This window comes from Caretta caretta, chromosome 3 (genome assembly GCF_965140235.1).
Source record: "Caretta caretta isolate rCarCar2 chromosome 3, rCarCar1.hap1, whole genome shotgun sequence".
NCBI classification, from domain to species: Eukaryota; Metazoa; Chordata; order Testudines; family Cheloniidae; genus Caretta; species Caretta caretta.
The window spans coordinates 84,607,575-84,624,721 of NC_134208.1; the positions used below are offsets into that span (position 1 = coordinate 84,607,575).

The 17,147-nt window shown below is 55.5% G+C and overlaps 1 protein-coding gene across 5 annotated transcripts in view; it reads right to left on the reverse strand.

Annotated features, from left to right (window-relative positions):
- Positions 1-17,147, reverse strand: part of AK9 (adenylate kinase 9) — a 241,372-nt gene that overhangs the window by 62,846 nt on the left and 161,379 nt on the right. The gene's annotated exons all lie outside the window — the stretch shown is intronic.

The following is a 17,147-nucleotide window of genomic DNA, read 5'->3' on the forward strand; positions in this document are numbered from 1 at the left end:
ACTTTTTAAGGTTTTGGCAGCTAAATTCTCCAAAGATTCTATCTGATGGGCATGCCATCCAGGGCTGTAGGGAGCTAACCTGCTATTGTGACTACCACCTGTTGTAGGCCATTGTGGTGCTGGGCACCTAAATGGAGAGTAGGGGCACTATTTATTTTTTGTTTCTCTCAATGCCCCCCCAGCTAGACCCAGGCAGAATTAAGGAGGAGGAGGAGGAGGAGGAAGCTGCAGGGTGGTATTCAATTGACTAAACTACAAGACCGTATTTCCTCTTCCTGCAATCTCCTGCCTCACTTGCTAAGCACCTTCTAACTTCTGCAACAAGTGAAGCAGGTGTTATACAGACAACAGCCTCATTAACTACTTAACCCTGATTAATTCTCTGAACACCATCCATCCTGTGCCCTGAATGGGGAAAAAATAGTATGTGATCATGCAATTAAAAATGGTCAGTCTTAATTCTGGCATTTCCTAACTTTTGAGTGCTTGACTTTGCAACCTTATCATTCTTTTGTGTATGTAATTGTTTTTGTGTATGTAATTTCCTACATTTAAAAAAATGGAAAAAATATTCCATCATACAGAACCATAATGACTCCCACATAGTTAATTAACAAGGTTAGAAACTTTAGCTCCACAACACAGACATGTGCCACTTGAATTAACAGAGTAACTAATGAGGATGAGGCACACATTTTGTCAGCAGGATTCAAAGCCATTTGCTGACAGCAGAGAACTATGAATTCCAGGTTCTATTGTAGGTTCCGAGATGAGTGTGCTCTAGTGGTTACAGATCCTTCTTTCCCTGCTCATCTCCTGAATCCTGAGTCCTTGATGGGCCTGGCCTCTCCAGGCCATCCTCATCATAGTTTCCCTTCTTGGCTCTTCCTTGGCTCCTCATCTCTATACGCCCTTCCTCCCGCCCCGTGTCTCCATGTTCCAGTCTCCCCCTTTGCTACCCTCTAGACTTAGCTCCTCTCTATTCAGCATTCCAGTTATGTTGCTTTCTCCTCACCCTTCTCACTGCCTGGGCAGTAGAAGGAGAGTATTAAGATTAAGAGTACAGGAGAGAGAAAGTCTTCCTGCTTCCAGTTCCTGTGTTTGGCACCTCAGCAGCCTCTGGTTGCTAGCAGAACCAACTGCAAGGAAAGTCCTGCTTCAGACCCTGCAGCCCTGGGATGGCACAGGTTCAGTACAGATGAAAACTTCTGAATCAAACTCGAACAAATCTCTACTGTGCCTACACAAACTTTGAATTTTAGGGGCTCATAACTTGACCAAATTTGGGCAGTTTTCCATGGGGATCACTAAAGGCATATCCCTGGCACCACAGACCCCCTGTGCCAAATTTTAAGCCCCTGTTTCAAAGCCTGGAGACACCAGAGCTTCTCAACCAAACAGTTGGAAGAATGCCCTTGAACAGAATCTGACTAAACCAGAAGTTCTCAACTGGGGGGCACATCAAACTTTTCAGGTAGGCACGGTGAGCTGTCTAAATTTGAGTGAGTGGCATTGTGACCTGGTGCTTGTCCCCTCCCCTTCATTTTTGCAGTCCTCCTGGCACCTCTGATCTGAGCAAACAATGCCATCTAAACATCAAATGACATTGGCAGCAGTAATACAGGTTAGGAGTGTTTTAACGGTATCATTTGACTTGCATTTTGAGTAATTTGCTAGGTGTAGCCTACAAAAAATGTTAAGTAGAAATTAGGCTTTGGCCTAAAGTTAGCCTAACTGTAGAAAAGTATGGGAAATTGAGTTTGCTAGTGTGAGCAAAAGTTAGATAAAAACTAGATAAGTTGAAGACAGTAAGACAGGAAAATAGAAGTTAGCAAGACATGACCTAAAGTATGTTGTGGCTATGTTTTGGTTGTAACTGGTTTGAGAAAGGTTTTTAATATGTGTTTTTGAGAATTGTGAGTTTGTTTTATTAAAATACTACTTATATTGATAGTATGGAAAGGACATTGCATATTATTTAAATCAACATCTGCACCAATGTAAAGAACTAATAAGAAGCTGGCAGAAATATCATAATGGTTAGGGGCAATTAATTATTATTATAAAGGATTACACACGGAGTAGTTTTGTTAATTTGGGGAGAGCTCCAATTAACATCAAAAGGGTACTGTTAGGTTCCAGGATTATAAGGTTGCACTTCATTCTGTTGTAAGTGGACTAATCACCCATTGATACACCATTCCATCTTTGAGTGAAATATAATTGTAGTTTAGTGTCAGTGGTAATCGCATGCTTGTTTTCTTAATTATTTTTCTTTTGAATAAAGTTTGGTTTGGTAATTCAAAGCATCATCTAGTGGTGTTTCTATTAAATAAAGTTTCTGTAATTGACTAGAGGCTCGAACCTGAAAACTAAGCTGGGTTTTTTGTACCCTTATCTTTAGCAACTTAATATTAATTGGGAAAATTTCAGCATAAAGGTTTCAGAAGGTTACCTTGGTATCTCCAGAACAAATGCATTAGCAATGCTAGGAGGCAGTATCCTTCTTGCTGTAGTAAGAGGTTACTGTGGGGGTGCCTCAAAGTAAAAAAAATGCTAAGGTGGAGCATGATTTAAAAAAGGATACCCCTGGTCCAAACAATTAGGTTACCATAGATATCGGTAGCTAGATCTCTATCAGCTTTCCTCTATCACTGCTTGCTTTCAGAGCGCCTATATTTTGAACAAGGACACAGGAACTGAGGGGAGCTGGGGCTGACACATCTGCTATTACAGGATTTTATATCAATGCCATAGGGCCAAGTTAGTAGAGAATCCTGTGGTAAGAGCTCCACGTCCAGCTACTCATATTCATGCAATTTTCCACCCCAGAAAAAGCCAAAGAACATAGATAGAGGCTCCTCAGCATGAGATGAAGGTCATCTTGAGTTCTGTCAGATGAATGTGGGAGAAAACTCCAGGATAAAGATCCCTTCACTGCAAATACTCTACCACCATTTAAACCTGATGTTTAAATGCATCACATGCAGAAAAACTATCTGTTCATCCAATGCAGGACCGTCTGAAGTATTGCCAGCTCTTGTGATGTTATCAAGACTCTAATGATCTAGGGTGTTTTTTTACTTATCTCATGAAAACATAATGAGAGGCTGCCAACTCCCTTATTCAAAATGGCTACCATCACCTATTACTGTCAATAGGGCTGAAATCAGCAAGATGGCTGTCATTTCCCTACAGTCTATCTGCATATGTAAATGAGGCTGCCTTAATAAAGTTGAGAGACAAGGTGGGTGAGGAAATATCTTTCATTGGTTCAACATCTGTTGGTGAAAGAGACAAGCTTCTAAGCTCCACAGAGCTCTTCTTCAGGTCTCTTTGACCAAGCAGAGGAATGTTCAGACTAAGGAATCCAGAGTTCTATTGTAGATTCTGAGGTGAGTGTGTGCTAGTGGTTACAGACCCTTCTTCCCCTGCCTACCTCCTCCCAAAGCCTGAGTCCTTGATGTCTCTGGCTTTTCCAACCCATCCTCAACACAGTTTAATGTTCTTGGCTTCACATCCCTATACCCTTTTCCTCCTCCCCTGTGGTCCAATAAAAGATATTACCTCATCAACGTATCTCTCTCATATCCTGGAACCAACACAGCTACAATAATACTTAATAAAGGTGGCTTCCACTTCCCCCTGTTTTCAGTAAGACTGAGGCCATGCCCACAGGCAAAATAGCTGCCACTCTGTGGTTCAGAGGGCTAGACTGAGCACAGGGATGATGCGAAGCAGCAGAGACCATGTGAAAAGTCGATGGGGAGAATGAGCAGGAACAGGGCATTGTAGGGAGCAAGAGGCAGATTTAGGAGTTGCAGAAGGATGGGGGGCAAGAAGGAGGGTAGGAGGAGTGCAACCCACACTCGGACACAGAATGTGCGGGGGGAGTGGGAAGGTCAGGGAAGTGTTACTTCTTGCAAAAGACTAAACCAATCCCATGTTGTTTTTACTGTGACATTATCACATATATAAATGATTGATATAATTTTCTGATCAGAAACATAATCATTATAGGGTTATTTGTGGACCACTACAAATACTTTCAACACTTTTTTTTAAATATTTAGGGAAGAGAGGTTACATTAAACTGTGCTCCTTAAGGATGCTGTTTACTGGTTTGCTGCCCATTAGCTAACATTGATTAGTTGTTTCATACTTATTTGTGAATATGTCGTCTGTTCTTTTATTGCAGTACTACATAAACATATTGTGACAGGGTCGGGCCAGATGGCTACAGGAGAGTAATTTTTTTTTTTTGAAGCAAAAGATGTTTTTATTTGCATAACACACTTACAAAGTAAAAACAGCAGCATATGCAATGTGTAACACAGCAACCACTCACAATTGTTTTCTCATTAGCTTCAGGGGAGGGAAGTGTTCAAGCTTGCCTGGGCCCAGAGCGGGGGGCTTCCTTGACTCCCGTGGTCCTCCACCCTTCCGAGTTACCTGGTGGCTCAGAGCGATGGGGCTTCATCGACTCTCGTGGTCTTCCACCCCCTCGAGTTACCTGGCGCCACGCCCGAGTGTCACCAACAATTCCCTCCTCTGAAAGCACCCAACAAGAGGGGCAGGCTGTGGGGTGGACAATCCGGGGGGGGCACGTGCACCCATGTGTGAAAGGACCCCTCTAGGGTGGTGGTGTCCGCAGCAGCAATGGCTGGGGCTGGAGTCCCTTACTCTCTCCCCCAGTCAAAGAGTCAGACAAAGGGACCCGGATGGGGACACCGAGCAGAGAACCTCGGACAGCACCCACCGCTCCTCAAAAGTATCAAGGGAGTCGGTGGATGCCACCCAGAGGAATTCCGCCCGGATACGTGAACGGATCAAGGATCGGAAAACAGCCCCACAGTCACAGGAAACTCCATCGGCCAACCTCCTCTCTCTGGTTTTATAGATGGACGTTTCAGCCAGGGCCAGGAGGAGGTTAACTAGGAGATCCCGTGACTTTGTGAGGCCACGGATGGGGAGTGCATAAATAAAAAGGTGAGGGGAAAAATGCAACCAAAAACATAATAGGAGATTTGTGAGGAGCCGGAACAGGGGCTGCAATCTGGCACACTCTAAATATACGTGCGCCAGGGTTTCCCTCACATTACAAAAAGGGCAAGTATCCGGGATGGGGGTAAACCGTGTCAGAAACACGCCCGTGCTCACAGCTCCGTGAAGGAGCCGCCAACTGATGTCCCCGACGGGCCTCGGGACCAAGGTGGAATACAGGTTGGCCCACCGAGGTTGCTCACCCTCCAAAGGTGGCAGGAGGTCCCGCCACTTTGTATCGGGGCGGGACACCAGGGTGTGGGCATGAAGGGTGTGAAGCATGAGTGTGTATAAATATTTCCGTGGTGTGATTTGAAAACTGACCGGCTGCAGTTCACGCAGCCGGCTTGCAGTGAAAGGGTGAGGGGTTTGTTGGGATCGGCAGGGTAGGGGCCCAATGGAAAGGTCCGGCGGGCCTGGGGTAGAGGATGGGCGGGGTGCACCCTTGCGCAAGGCTCAGTTGACATAAGCCCGAGCAGTGGAGCCTTCACCTCCTGAAGTACGCGCCGGGGGGTAAGAGGGCTGGAGAGCTCCATGCGCCGAGCGAGCATCAGGGGATCCAGCCAGTCTCTCCGGTCATAGTCCAGGAGGTCTCCGATCCTCGTGACTTCCGCCAGGACCAACCTCTGGCACACCGAGCGGGACTCCGCCACCTGCACACGGAGTTGGGGATTGTGTAGCAGGGGCTCCGTGAGGAGATCTGCTGCCGTGGTGGCCGCCACGGACCTGGTTGTTAGAAACAGTTTCCAGGTCTGGAGGAGGTCCTGGTAGAAGACCGGCAGCCCGGAGAGGTCTCGCGGAAAACCTCTCGGACAAAGATAAAAGAGCTGCCGGTCGTATCGGAGCCCTTGGAAGCGGCGCAGGAAGGCGTGCGCCAATATGCTCCATGTCGAACTACTTGCACTATAAAGGAGCCTCTGCAGGGCCTGGAGGCGGAAAACGTGGACCTGAGTGTGCAGACACTTCAGGCCCTGCCGTCCTTCCTTCAGGGGTAAATGAAGAACTCCAACAGGGGCCCAGTGCATTCCTGACCAAAAGAACTCTAGAATCAATCTCCAGAGGTGGGTCAGGAAATCCGGGGCCGGGGCCAGGGTGTTGAGCCGGTACCAGAGCGTGGACAGGACGAGTTGATTAAGCACCAGTGCTCTCCCTCGGAGGGAGAGACATCGGAGTAGCCTCATCCATTTCCGGATCCGCTCTATCACCCCGCCCTCTAAATTTTGCCAGTTCTCTGGCGGGGAAGGGTGCATGGTGGAAAGGTAAACGCCGAGATAGAGCAGTGGACCCGCACTCCACCGGATGGTCTGAAGCGCGGGTGGGAGGGAGTTTACCTGCCGCCAGTCCCCCACCACCAAGCCAGAGCTCTTGACCCAGTTGACTCGGGCCGAGGAGGCTGCCGAATAGATGGTCTGGCATGCCTCCACTCGCGCCAAGTCGCCCGGGTCCTGGACCATGAGGAGTACGTCATCAGCATACGCTGACAGGACCAGCCGCAGCTCCGGCTCTCACAGCACCAACCCTGTCAACCTTCTGCGGAGGAGACAGAGGAAAGGCTCGATCGCCAGAGCGTAGAGCTGGCCCGAGAGGGGGCACCCCTGCCGCACTCCTCGCCCGAAGCTGACCGGTTCGGTCAGAGTCCAGTTGAGCCTAACCAAACACTCCGCGGAGGCGTACAGCACCCGGAGAAAACTCACAAACTGAGGTCCAAATCCAAACGCCTGCAGAGTGCTCAGGAGGTACCCATGGTCTACTCTATCGAACGCCTTCTCCTGATCAAGAGACAGGAGGGCGAACGACAGACCATCTCTCCGCCCGAGTTCCAAAAGGTCTCGGACTAGAAATAGGTTTTCAAAAATGCTGCGACCCGGGACAGTATAGGTCTGGTCTGGGTGGATCACGTCCGCCATCACGGACCCTAGCCGCAGCGAGATTGCTTTCACTACGATTTTGTAATCCGTGCTAAGGAGTGAGACGGGACGCCAGTTTCGTAAATCGTGGAGGTCCCCCTTCTTCGGCAACAAGGCGAGCACCGCTCGCCTGCACGACAGAGGGAGGACCCCGCTCTGCAAGGACTCAGCCCAGACAGTGACTAGGTCTGGGCCGAGGATGTCCCAGAACGCGCGGTAAAACTCCACGGTCAGCCCGTCCATGCCCCGAGATTTATTGGTGGGCATGCGACGGAGGGCTTCCGTGAACTTGGGCAGGGTGAGACGCAGCTCTAGCCGGTCTCGGTCGCCCACACTGACTGTGGGGAGTTCCTCTCAGAGCACCCCGCAAGCGCCAGGATCGGTCGGATCTGGGGAGAAAAGGCTTGTGTAGAAGTCACGGGACCTCCCACACATCTCCTCTGGATCCGTGAGGGGGGTGCCGTCTTCTTCAAGAAGGCAGGTGATGTGTTTCTTGGCCCCCCTCATTTTCTCCAGAGCATAGAAGAAGCGAGAGCCGCAGTCCATCTCCTGAAGGAGGCGGATGCGGGACCAAACGAAGGCACCTCGGGCCCGGTTGTCCTCGAGGGCCCGGAGCTCCTCCTGCTTCTCCCGGCACGCTTCGCAGAGGGACGGGTCCTCGGGGTTGGCGGCCAGGTGCCTCTCCATCTCTAAGACCTCCCGTTCCAACTGCTCTGTCGCCACATTTCTCCGTCGGCTAGTGCCCCGAGTGTAGTCATGGCAGAAGAGCTTGGCGCGCACCTTCCCGAGATCCCACCATCGCCGCACCGAGGGAAAGGCACGCTACTGCTCTTGCCAGGCCAGCCAAAACTCCCGGAAGGACATCACGAAGCTCTCGTCCTCCAACAGGCTGTTGTTAAAGTGCCAATAGGCCGGCCCCAGTCTCTCTGCACGGAGGGAGACCGTTACGGTGACTAAATGATGGTCGGAGAATGGGGCCGGCCGAATGGCGGAGGAGTGGGCCTGTGAAAGATGGAAACGGGATAAGTAAATACAGTCCAACCGAGAGTGGTGTGACTGATGGGCCTCCACCCGGACAAAGGTGAACGTGGAAGTGTCATCTGGGTGATGGTCACGCCAGACGTCCACTAGGGAGTGATGTTCAACTATCCCTTGAAGAATATTCGTGGCGGCCGGGCTCGGCTCGGCCCCTGAGCGGTCCCGTTCCTCGAGGGTGGTGTTAAAGTCCCCTCCCAGGACCAGGCACTTGTGCGAATCTAGGGTGCCGAGGAAGTCGGACACCCACTGATAGAATTGTGGCCGCTTTGGGCTTGTTTGCGGGGCATAAATGTTAACAAGGTTGACCACAAGCCCCTCCATATGGACTCGAAGGTGCAGCAGGTGGCCCGGCACGGCCTCAGTGACCGCTAGCACCTCGGGCCGTAGGGTGGGGGAGAACAGGGTCGCCACTCCAGCTTGCCAAGTCGTGAAGTGGCTAAAGTATACCCCGTCCCCCCACTACAGCCGCTACCTGTCCTCGACGGTCGGGTCCGTATGGGTCTCCTGCAGGAAAGCTACAGAGTACCCCCCTTCCTGAAGGTAAGAGAGCACCTGGGACCTGCGGAGAGCCATCCTACAGCCCCTGGTATTCAGGGTCGCAATAATAAGAGGCGTCATGCGGAGGGCTGGGGGGGTGGGGGTTTCTTATTGGTGGGGGTGTTCGTGGCCCCCGGCAGGTTGCGCAGCAACCTGTGACCCATCCCGTGGATGATTAGATCGTGTTGGAAGCTACAGGCTCGCTCGTAGGCCGCAGCACCTCGCCTTCCTTGCCCCCTGCCCTCCTTTATAAGGGCCCTTGTGGCCTGGAGGATTTGGTCAAAGTCCCCCCATAGCTGAAGAGCCAGCTGTACCCTATTGCGGGCGCCACGGGTGTGTTCTAGGAACTTCCATAGTGCATGCCACATCTCATGGAGGGGTGGGGTTACAATTTCCGGGGTGTTCCCTGGTGGGACTCCTTAATACAGCCTCGTGGTCCGCTAAGGCAGGTAGACAGAGTGCGGACCACCGACGGGGCGTCTGACAGGCTGGGGTTATTAAATTCATTTCACGCCTTGGGGTGGAGGGGGATGGCAGGGAAAAAATTGCCACTCCTAATGGGTCGCGACTAGAAAGTGCAAAGATTGCTCCCTGGGGGGAATCTGCAAAAGGCGGGAAGGAAATAACCCCAGGGGCGGCATTAGCATTGCAGGAGGAGGGGACTTGGGCAGGGACAGGGGTGGGGGCAGGGGCAAGGGTAAGGCTCTGGGGTTCAGGAGGCAGGCAGCTAAAGGAAAGTGCCTCCTGAGCAGAGTCAAGGGTTAAGGGGTAAGGGAGGGGGCTCCCAATAATGCTAGGCACTGGCTCCATGGTGGTCTTAGCAGCCATGGCATCAGGTGGTGGACCACCTTCTGCAGGGTGCTCGCCCGGGAAGGCAATTAGGGGGAGGGAGCATGGGGAAAGGTGGGCTAGGGTAAAATTGCCCAACTCGAGGCCAGCCGGCAGTAGATCATCCTCTCCCTGGGTGACCGGGGTCAAATCTAGGGCCTCAATCTCCGCATAGACAGGGGAGAGGCCAGCTTCTGCCACCCCGGGGGCCTCTCCTCTAGGGCACACCTCAACGGTCACCTCGGGGTCCGCGGGGGGTTCGGGTGGTATCCAGGCAGAAGGGGCGTCCTCAGAAGTCTCGGAGGGGAGGGTCTCCCGTGGAGGGGGGATTCTGCCCTCCAATGCCAGTCCGTCTTCCCCTCCCAACACCAGCGGATGGATCCCACTCGTGGCCGTGGCGGGAGGCTCGATATCAGTGCCTCCTTTCCTGGTCTTCCGGGGGGCTTTCGCGTCGGATGGATGCAGCGCAGCTTGAGCCTTCCGCTTGCCTCGCTTCCCCTGGACTAGGGTCCAGCCCTCCATAGCGTCATCTGGGGGTTGGTTAGCAGGGGTCGTGTCGGGGGGCGGAAGCGATGGTTCAGAGGTTCGGGGGGGTAGTGGTGAGGCAGCATGAGGGGCGGGGGTTTCTCCTTGGGGCGGGCCCTCTCCTATACCTGGTAATATCCTTGCCACAACCTCCTCCATAGGCTCTGCTGGATTGGTACTAGCAAGGGTGGAACTCCCTTGCTCGCCCGGGCGTTGTAGGGAAGGTATCTCTTGGGCCTGGATGGGAGCAGCGATGGGTCGAGTAGAAGGAGGGTTGGTTTCAGGTGCCAGGCAGCCAGGGACGTCGGCAGCGACGGGGCCGATGTTCTGCCGGGTCTCTGGGGTTTCGGGTGCCCCTCCCCCCCGGGCCAAAGGGCAGTCTCTGCGGACATGCCCCGCTGAGCGGCAGAGATAGCACCGGGCCTCTCTGGTGGAGTAAAAGACCCGATAGCGGGCTCCCTGGTAGGGGACTAGGAAAGACCCCTCGAGCACCTCTCCGTCACGCGCCCCTGCCGGCGGTAGAAGCTGCACTTGCCGGCGGAACGAAAGGACGTGACGGAGGGTGGGGTCCTTGCAGCCCAATGGGAGAGGGCTGATGACAGAGACAAGTTTCCCCAGAGTGGAGAGAGCAGGTAACAGAGCAACATTGGGTAAGAAGGGAGGAACGGAGGTGAGGACGAGGCGAACGCCCAGGTCTTCTAGCGGCTCTAGGGGGACAAACACCCCCCCTACCGCCAGGCCCCTCTCCACCGCCTCCTGGGCGGCAGCCTCCGAAGCTAAGAGAAAAACGACCTTCCCATACATCTTGGAGGCCGCCACAATAGCCATGGGTCCTACCACCTTCGCCAGCACCTGCATGTACGTCTCCACATGGGGCGAGGTGGGCACCAGGAGGCAACGGACACCGTGCCTCCTGGTCAAGGTGGGGAAAGGGCCCCGGCCGCTGGTGATGGTGGCGGAGGCGGGGGGGGGGGTGAGATGACGAGGCGGCAGGCGGGGGGGCCCGTCACCGCCCGGGCATACGTCCTGGGGGCCGGGGGAGGGACAATCGCAGAGCTGGTGGAGGGAAACGCAGGGAGGGGCGCCACGGCTGATGACGAGGCCACAGCGGTGGGGGCAGCCCCTGCCATGGAGGGCTTAGTGGTTTTAGCGGGGCCCTTTCCTTTCATCCCGCCCTGACCCTTCCGGCCAGCTGGGGGGGGTTTCCTAGAATCTGGCGGGGCGGTGGGCGCAGCAGCAGCAGTGATCACCCCGGTGCCTCTTGCTGCCGGTGCCCCAGCAGGGGGGTGGTGGCAAGTATCTTAACAATAGTGGTGGGGGGGTCCTTGGAAGTCGGGCAGGGGGGATGGTGGGGGAGGGACAACTGATTTTGTTGAAGCGTCCTCGCCCCTCTCATTCCCCGCCATTGTGAGCAGGGAGAGACGGGGAGACACCGGAAGGAGGAGGAGAGGAGGGGGGAGCAAAGTAACCGCTCCTCCCCGCTGGGCTGCAGGCCGGGGGGGGGAATGCCGAGGGGGTTGGACTGGGGGGGGGAATCGGGGTCTAGTAATAGGGACTGTGGGATAAGCAATCCGGGGGGGGGGATGCAGACCCACACACGTTTGTCCAAAGAGTCTTGGTTGGTCGGCTGTTATGTCCGGTCCGAAAGGCAAAGTTCAAAGCGAACAGCTGGATCCGAAGGGAGATGGCAGGTTGCCAGCAGGGACGGACGGCGGGGGGGCCGTGACAGTTGTAGTAAGGGTGAGGGAGTTTGGGGTACCGATGGATCGGGGGGGAGGGCTCCGCGCCACACCCCCTGTGCCGCCACAAACGCAAGTAACCACAGTCAAACTCCCCCCCACGAGAGTATAATTCAAAAAATTACTCAGTCTTACGGCCCCCTTCACGATGATTTATAGCTTCCCCGGATTGTTTCTCCTGTCTTCTGAAATCTTCTTCTCCAGCTGTGTTGGCTGTGTTCCAAGGCTTCCGGCATGCTGAGAATGTTGTAAAGTCCGAGCTGCCAGCAAAACAGCTGGGTCTGGGGGTTTCCACTCTCCCCTCCGGACAGCAAAATCTGCAATCTTCCCCCCCTCCTCCGGGGGCTCAGCTGAGGCAAATAGCTGCACCCGAAAGCAGGCGTGGGGGGGGGGGCGGGTGCTGGCGAGCTAAGGGCCGTAACACGTAGACGGAAAAAAACCCACAAAAGATGAAAAGAAAACAAAAAAAGCGTCTGGCCCGGTCGGGGGGGGGGGGGGGGACTAAGGCAGGTGCAAAAAGTAAGAAAAATCCGGGCCAGGGGGCTTTAGGAAAGAATAGAAAGCAGATAGCTGAGGAGCAAGCAAAAGACGTTCCGTTTCCCAACAGGGAAGGTTTTTTTTTTTTTTTTTTTTTTTTTTTTTTTTTTTTGAAACAAAAAAGAAATTTATTTGTAACAATTACAGAGAATACAAAAGGATAAAGAAAAACTTAGCAACAAAACAACGCAATCAGAAGGTATAACACAATAGCTTTCAGGAGGGAGAGGTGTTCAGGTTAGCCCAGGCCCAGAGCGGGGGGGCTTCCTCGACACTCGTGGTCTTCCACCCTCCTGAGTTACCTGGTGGCCTAGAGCGGGGGGGCTTCCTCGACACTCGTGGTCTTCCACCCTCTCGAGTTACCTAGTGCCACGCCCAGGGTCACCGACCCTCCCTCTCCTGAGAGTGCCCGACAAGATGGGCACGGCTGCGGGGTGGGTGGTTGGGAGGGAGGGGGGTACACCCATGTATTATAGGACCCCTCTTAGAAAACAGTAATGATGGTATTCACAGCAACTAACGGCTGTGGCTGGCGGCTCTCGCTCTTTCCCTCAATCAGAGGGTCAGACGGAGGGAACCGGACGGGGTCACCGAGCAGAGAACCCCGGACAGCGCCCACCGCTCCTCAAAGGTGTCAAGGGAGTCGGTGGACGCTGCCCAGAGGAACTCCGCCCGGATACGTGAATGTACTGAAAGTCGGAAAACGGCCTCACAATCGCAGGACGCCTCATGAGCCAACCTCCGCTCTCTGGTCTTATAAATGGCTGTTTTAGCCAAAGCTAGGAGGAGGTTAACCAGGAGATCCCGCGACTTGGTGGGGCCACGGATGGGGAGTGTATAGATAAAGAGGTGGGGGGAGAAATGAAGCCAAAAGCGCAAAAGAATATTTGTGAGGAGCCGAAAAAGAGGCTGCAATCTGGCACACTCTAAATAGACGTGCGCCAGGGTTTCCCTCACGTTGCAAAAAGGGCAAGTCTCCGGAAGGGAGGTAAAACGTGTCAAAAACACGCCCGTGCTCACAGCCCCGTGAAGGAGCCGCCAACTGATGTCCCCGACGGGCCTCGGGACCAAGGTGGAATACAGGCTGGCCCACCGAGGTTGCTCACCCTCCAGAGGTGGTAAGAGATCTCGCCACTTTGTATCGGGGCGGGACACCAGGGTGCGGGCATGAAGGGTATGAAGCGTGAGTGTATATAAATATTGCCGTGATGCAACTCGAAAACCGACCGGTTGCAGTTCATGCAGCCGGCTTGCAGTGAAAGGATGAGGGGTGTGTTGGGATCGGCAGGGTAGGGGCCCGATGGAAAGGTCCGGCGGGCCTGGGGTAAGGGATGGGCGGGGTGCGCCCTCGCGCAAGGCTCGGCTAACATAAGCCCGAGCGGCGGGGGTCAGAGCGGCCTCCACCTCCTGAAGCACGCGCCGGGGGGTGCGAAGGCTGGAGAGCCCCATGCGTCGAGCGAGCGTCAGGGGATCCAGCCAGTCCCCCCGGTCGTAGTCCAGGAGGTCCCCGACCCTCGTAACTCCCGCCAGGACCAACCTCTGGCGCACCGTGCGGGACTCCGCCGCCTGCACACAAAGTTGAGGGTTGTGTAGCAGGGGCTCCGTGAGGAGATCTGCCCCCACGATGGCCGCCACGGACCTGGTCGTTGAAAACAGTTTCCAGGCCCGGAGGAGGTCCTGGTAGAAATCCGGCAGCCCGGAGAGGTCTCGCGGAAAACCTCTCGGACAAAGATAAAAGAGCTGTCGGTCATATCGGAGCCCATGGAAGCGGCGTAAAAAGGCATGCGCCAATATGCTCCACGTCGAACTACCTGCACTATAAAGGAGCCTCTGCAGGGCCTGGAGGCGGAAAACGCGGACCTGAGTGTATAGACACTGCAGGCCCTGCCCTCCTTCCTTCAGGGGCAAGTGGAGAACTCCAACAGGGGCCCAGTGCAATCCTGACCAAAAGAACTCCAGAATCAATCTCCGGAGGTGGGACAGGAAACCCGGGGCCGGGGCTAGGGTGTTGAGCCGGTACCAGAGCGTGGACAGGACTAGTTGGTTAAGCACCAGTGCTCTCCCCCGAAGGGAGAGACATCGGAGTAGCCTCGTCCATTTCCTGATCCGCTCAATCACGCCGCCTTCCAAATTTTGCCAGTTCTCCGGCGGAGAAGGGTGCGTGGCAGAAAGGTAAACGCCGAGATAGAGCAGAGGGCCGGCACTCCACCGGATGGTCTGAAGCGCGGGTGGGAGGGAGCTTACCTGCCGCCAGCCCCCCACCGCCAAGCCAGAGCTCTTGACCCAGTTGACTCGGGCGGAGGAGGCTGCCGAAAAGATGGTTTGGCATGCCTCCACTCGCGCCAAGTCGCCCGGGTCCTGGACCACGAGGAGGACGTCATCGGCGTACGCCGACAGGACCAGCCGCAGCTCTGGCTCCCGCAGCACCAACCCCGTCAACCTCCTGCGGAGGAGACAGAGGAAGGGCTCGATCGCCAGAGCGTACAGCTGGCCTGAGAGGGGGCACCCCTGCCGCACCCCTCGCCCGAAGCTGACCGGTTCGGTCAGGGTCCAGTTGAGCCTAACCAGACACTCCGCGGAGGCGTACAGCACCTGGAGAAAACTCACAAACTGAGGTCCGAATCCAAACGCTCGCAGGGTGCTCAGGAGGTACCCATGATCTACCCTATCGAACGCCTTCTCCTGATCGAGAGACAGGAGGGCGAACGACAGACCGTCTCTCCGCCCGAGTTCCAAAAGGTCTCGGACTAAAAAGAGGTTGTCAAAAATGCTGCGACCCGGGACAGTATAGGTCTGGTCTGGGTGAATCACGTCCGCCATCACGGACCCTAGCCGCAGCGAGATTGCTTTCGCTACGATTTTGTAATCCGTGCTGAGGAGTGAGAGGGGACGCCAGTTTCGTAAGTCGCGGAGGTCCCCCTTCTTCGGCAGCAAGGCGAGCACCGCTCGTCTGCACGAGAGAGGGAGGACCCCGCCCTGCAAGGACTCAGCCCAGACAGTAACTAGGTCTGGGCCAAGGATGTCCCAGAACGCGCGGTAAAACTCCACGGTCAGCCCGTCCATGCCCGGAGATTTATTGGTGGGCATGCGACGGAGGGCTTCCGAGAACTCGGCCAGGGTGAGAGGCAGCTCTAGTCGGTCTCGGTCGCCCACGTTGACCGTGGGGAGTTCCTCCCAGAGCACCCCGCAAGCGCCAGGATCGGTCGGATCCGGGGAGAAAAGGTTTGCGTAGAAGTCACGGGCCCTCCCACACATCTCCTCCGGATCCGTGAGGGGGGTGCCGTCTTCCGCTAGAAGGCAGGTGACGTGTTTTTTGGCCCCCCTCGTTTTCTCCAGGGCGTAGAAGAAGCGGGAGCCGCGATCCATCTCCCGAAGGAGGCGGATGCGGGACCGGACAAAGGCACCTCGGGCCCGGTGGTCCTCGAGGGCTCGAAGTTCCTCCCGCTTCTCCCGGCACGCTCCGCAGAGGGACGGGTCCCCGGGGCTGGCGGCCAGGCGCCTCTCCAGCTCTAAGACCTCCCGTTCCAACTGCTCTATCGCCGCATTTCTCCGTCGGCTGGTGCCCCGAGTGTAGTTGCGGCAGAAGAGCTTGGCGCGTACCTTCCCTAAATCCCACCAGCGCCGCACCGAAGGAAAGGCACGCCACTGCTCCCGCCAGGCCAGCCAAAACTCCCGGAAGGACATCACAAAGCTCTCGTCCTCCAACAGGCTGTTGTTAAAATGCCAGTAAGCCGGCCCCGGTCCCTCTGCACGGAGGGAGACCGTGACGGCAACTAAATGATGGTCGGAAAAAGGGGCCGGCCGAATGGTGGAGGAGTGGGCCTGTGAGAGATGGAGACGGGATAGGTAAATACGGTCTAACCGAGAGCGGTGTGACCGACGGGCCTCCACCCGAACAAAGGTAAAGGTGGAAGTATCATCTGGGTGATGGTCACGCCAGACGTCCACTAGGGAGTGATAGTCGACTATGTCTCGGAGAATGGTCGCGGCGGCCGGGCTCGGCTCGGCCCCCGAGCGGTCCCGTTCCTCGAGGGTGGTGTTAAAGTCCCCTCCCAGGATCAGGCACTCGTGTGAATCTAGGGTGTCGAGAAATTCGGACACCTGCTGGTAGAATTGTGGCCGCTGTGAACTCACTTGCGGGGCATAGATATTAGCAAGATTGACCACGAGCCCCTCCAGACGAACTCGGAGGTGCAACAAGTGGCCCGGCACGGCCTCAGTGACTCCTAGCACCTCGGGCCGCAGGGTGGGGGAGAACAGGGTCGCCACTCCAGCTTGCCAAGCCGTGCAGTGGCTGAAGTATACCCCGTCCCCCCACTCCAGCCGCCACCTGTCCTCGGCGGTTGGGTCCGTGTGGGTCTCCTGCAGGAAAACCACAGAGTACCCCCCCTCCCGAAGGTAGGAGAGCACCTGGGACCTGCGGAGAGCCATCCTACAGCCCCTGGTGTTCAGGGTTACAATAGTGAGAGGTGTCATGCGGAGGGCTGGGGGAATGGGGAGTTCTCATTGGTGGGGGTACTCAAGGCCCCCGGCGGGTCGCGTAGCAACCCGTGTCCCATCCCGTGAGTAAGTAAATCTTTCCGGAAGCTGCGGGCCCGCTCGTAGGCCGCGGCACCGCCCTTCCCTTGCCGTCTACCCTCCCTCATAAGGGCTCTCGCGGCCCGGAGGAGTCGATCAAAGTCCCCCCATTGCTGGAGAGCCAGCTGTGCCCTATCGCGGGCACCACGGCATTGTTTTAAGAACTCCCGTAGTGCGTGCTGCAGCTCATGGGGGGGTAGGGTTACAATTCCCAGAGCAGTCCCTGGTGGGGCTTTTGATACAGCCTCGTGGTCCGCTAAGGCGGGTAGGCAGGGTGCGGACCGCCGACGGGGTGTCTGACAGGCTGGGGTTATTAACTCCATCTCATGCCTTGGGGTGGACGGGGATGGCAGGGGGAAAGGTGCAACTCCTGGGGAGTCGCAACTAGAAAACGTAAAGACTGCTCCCTGGGGGG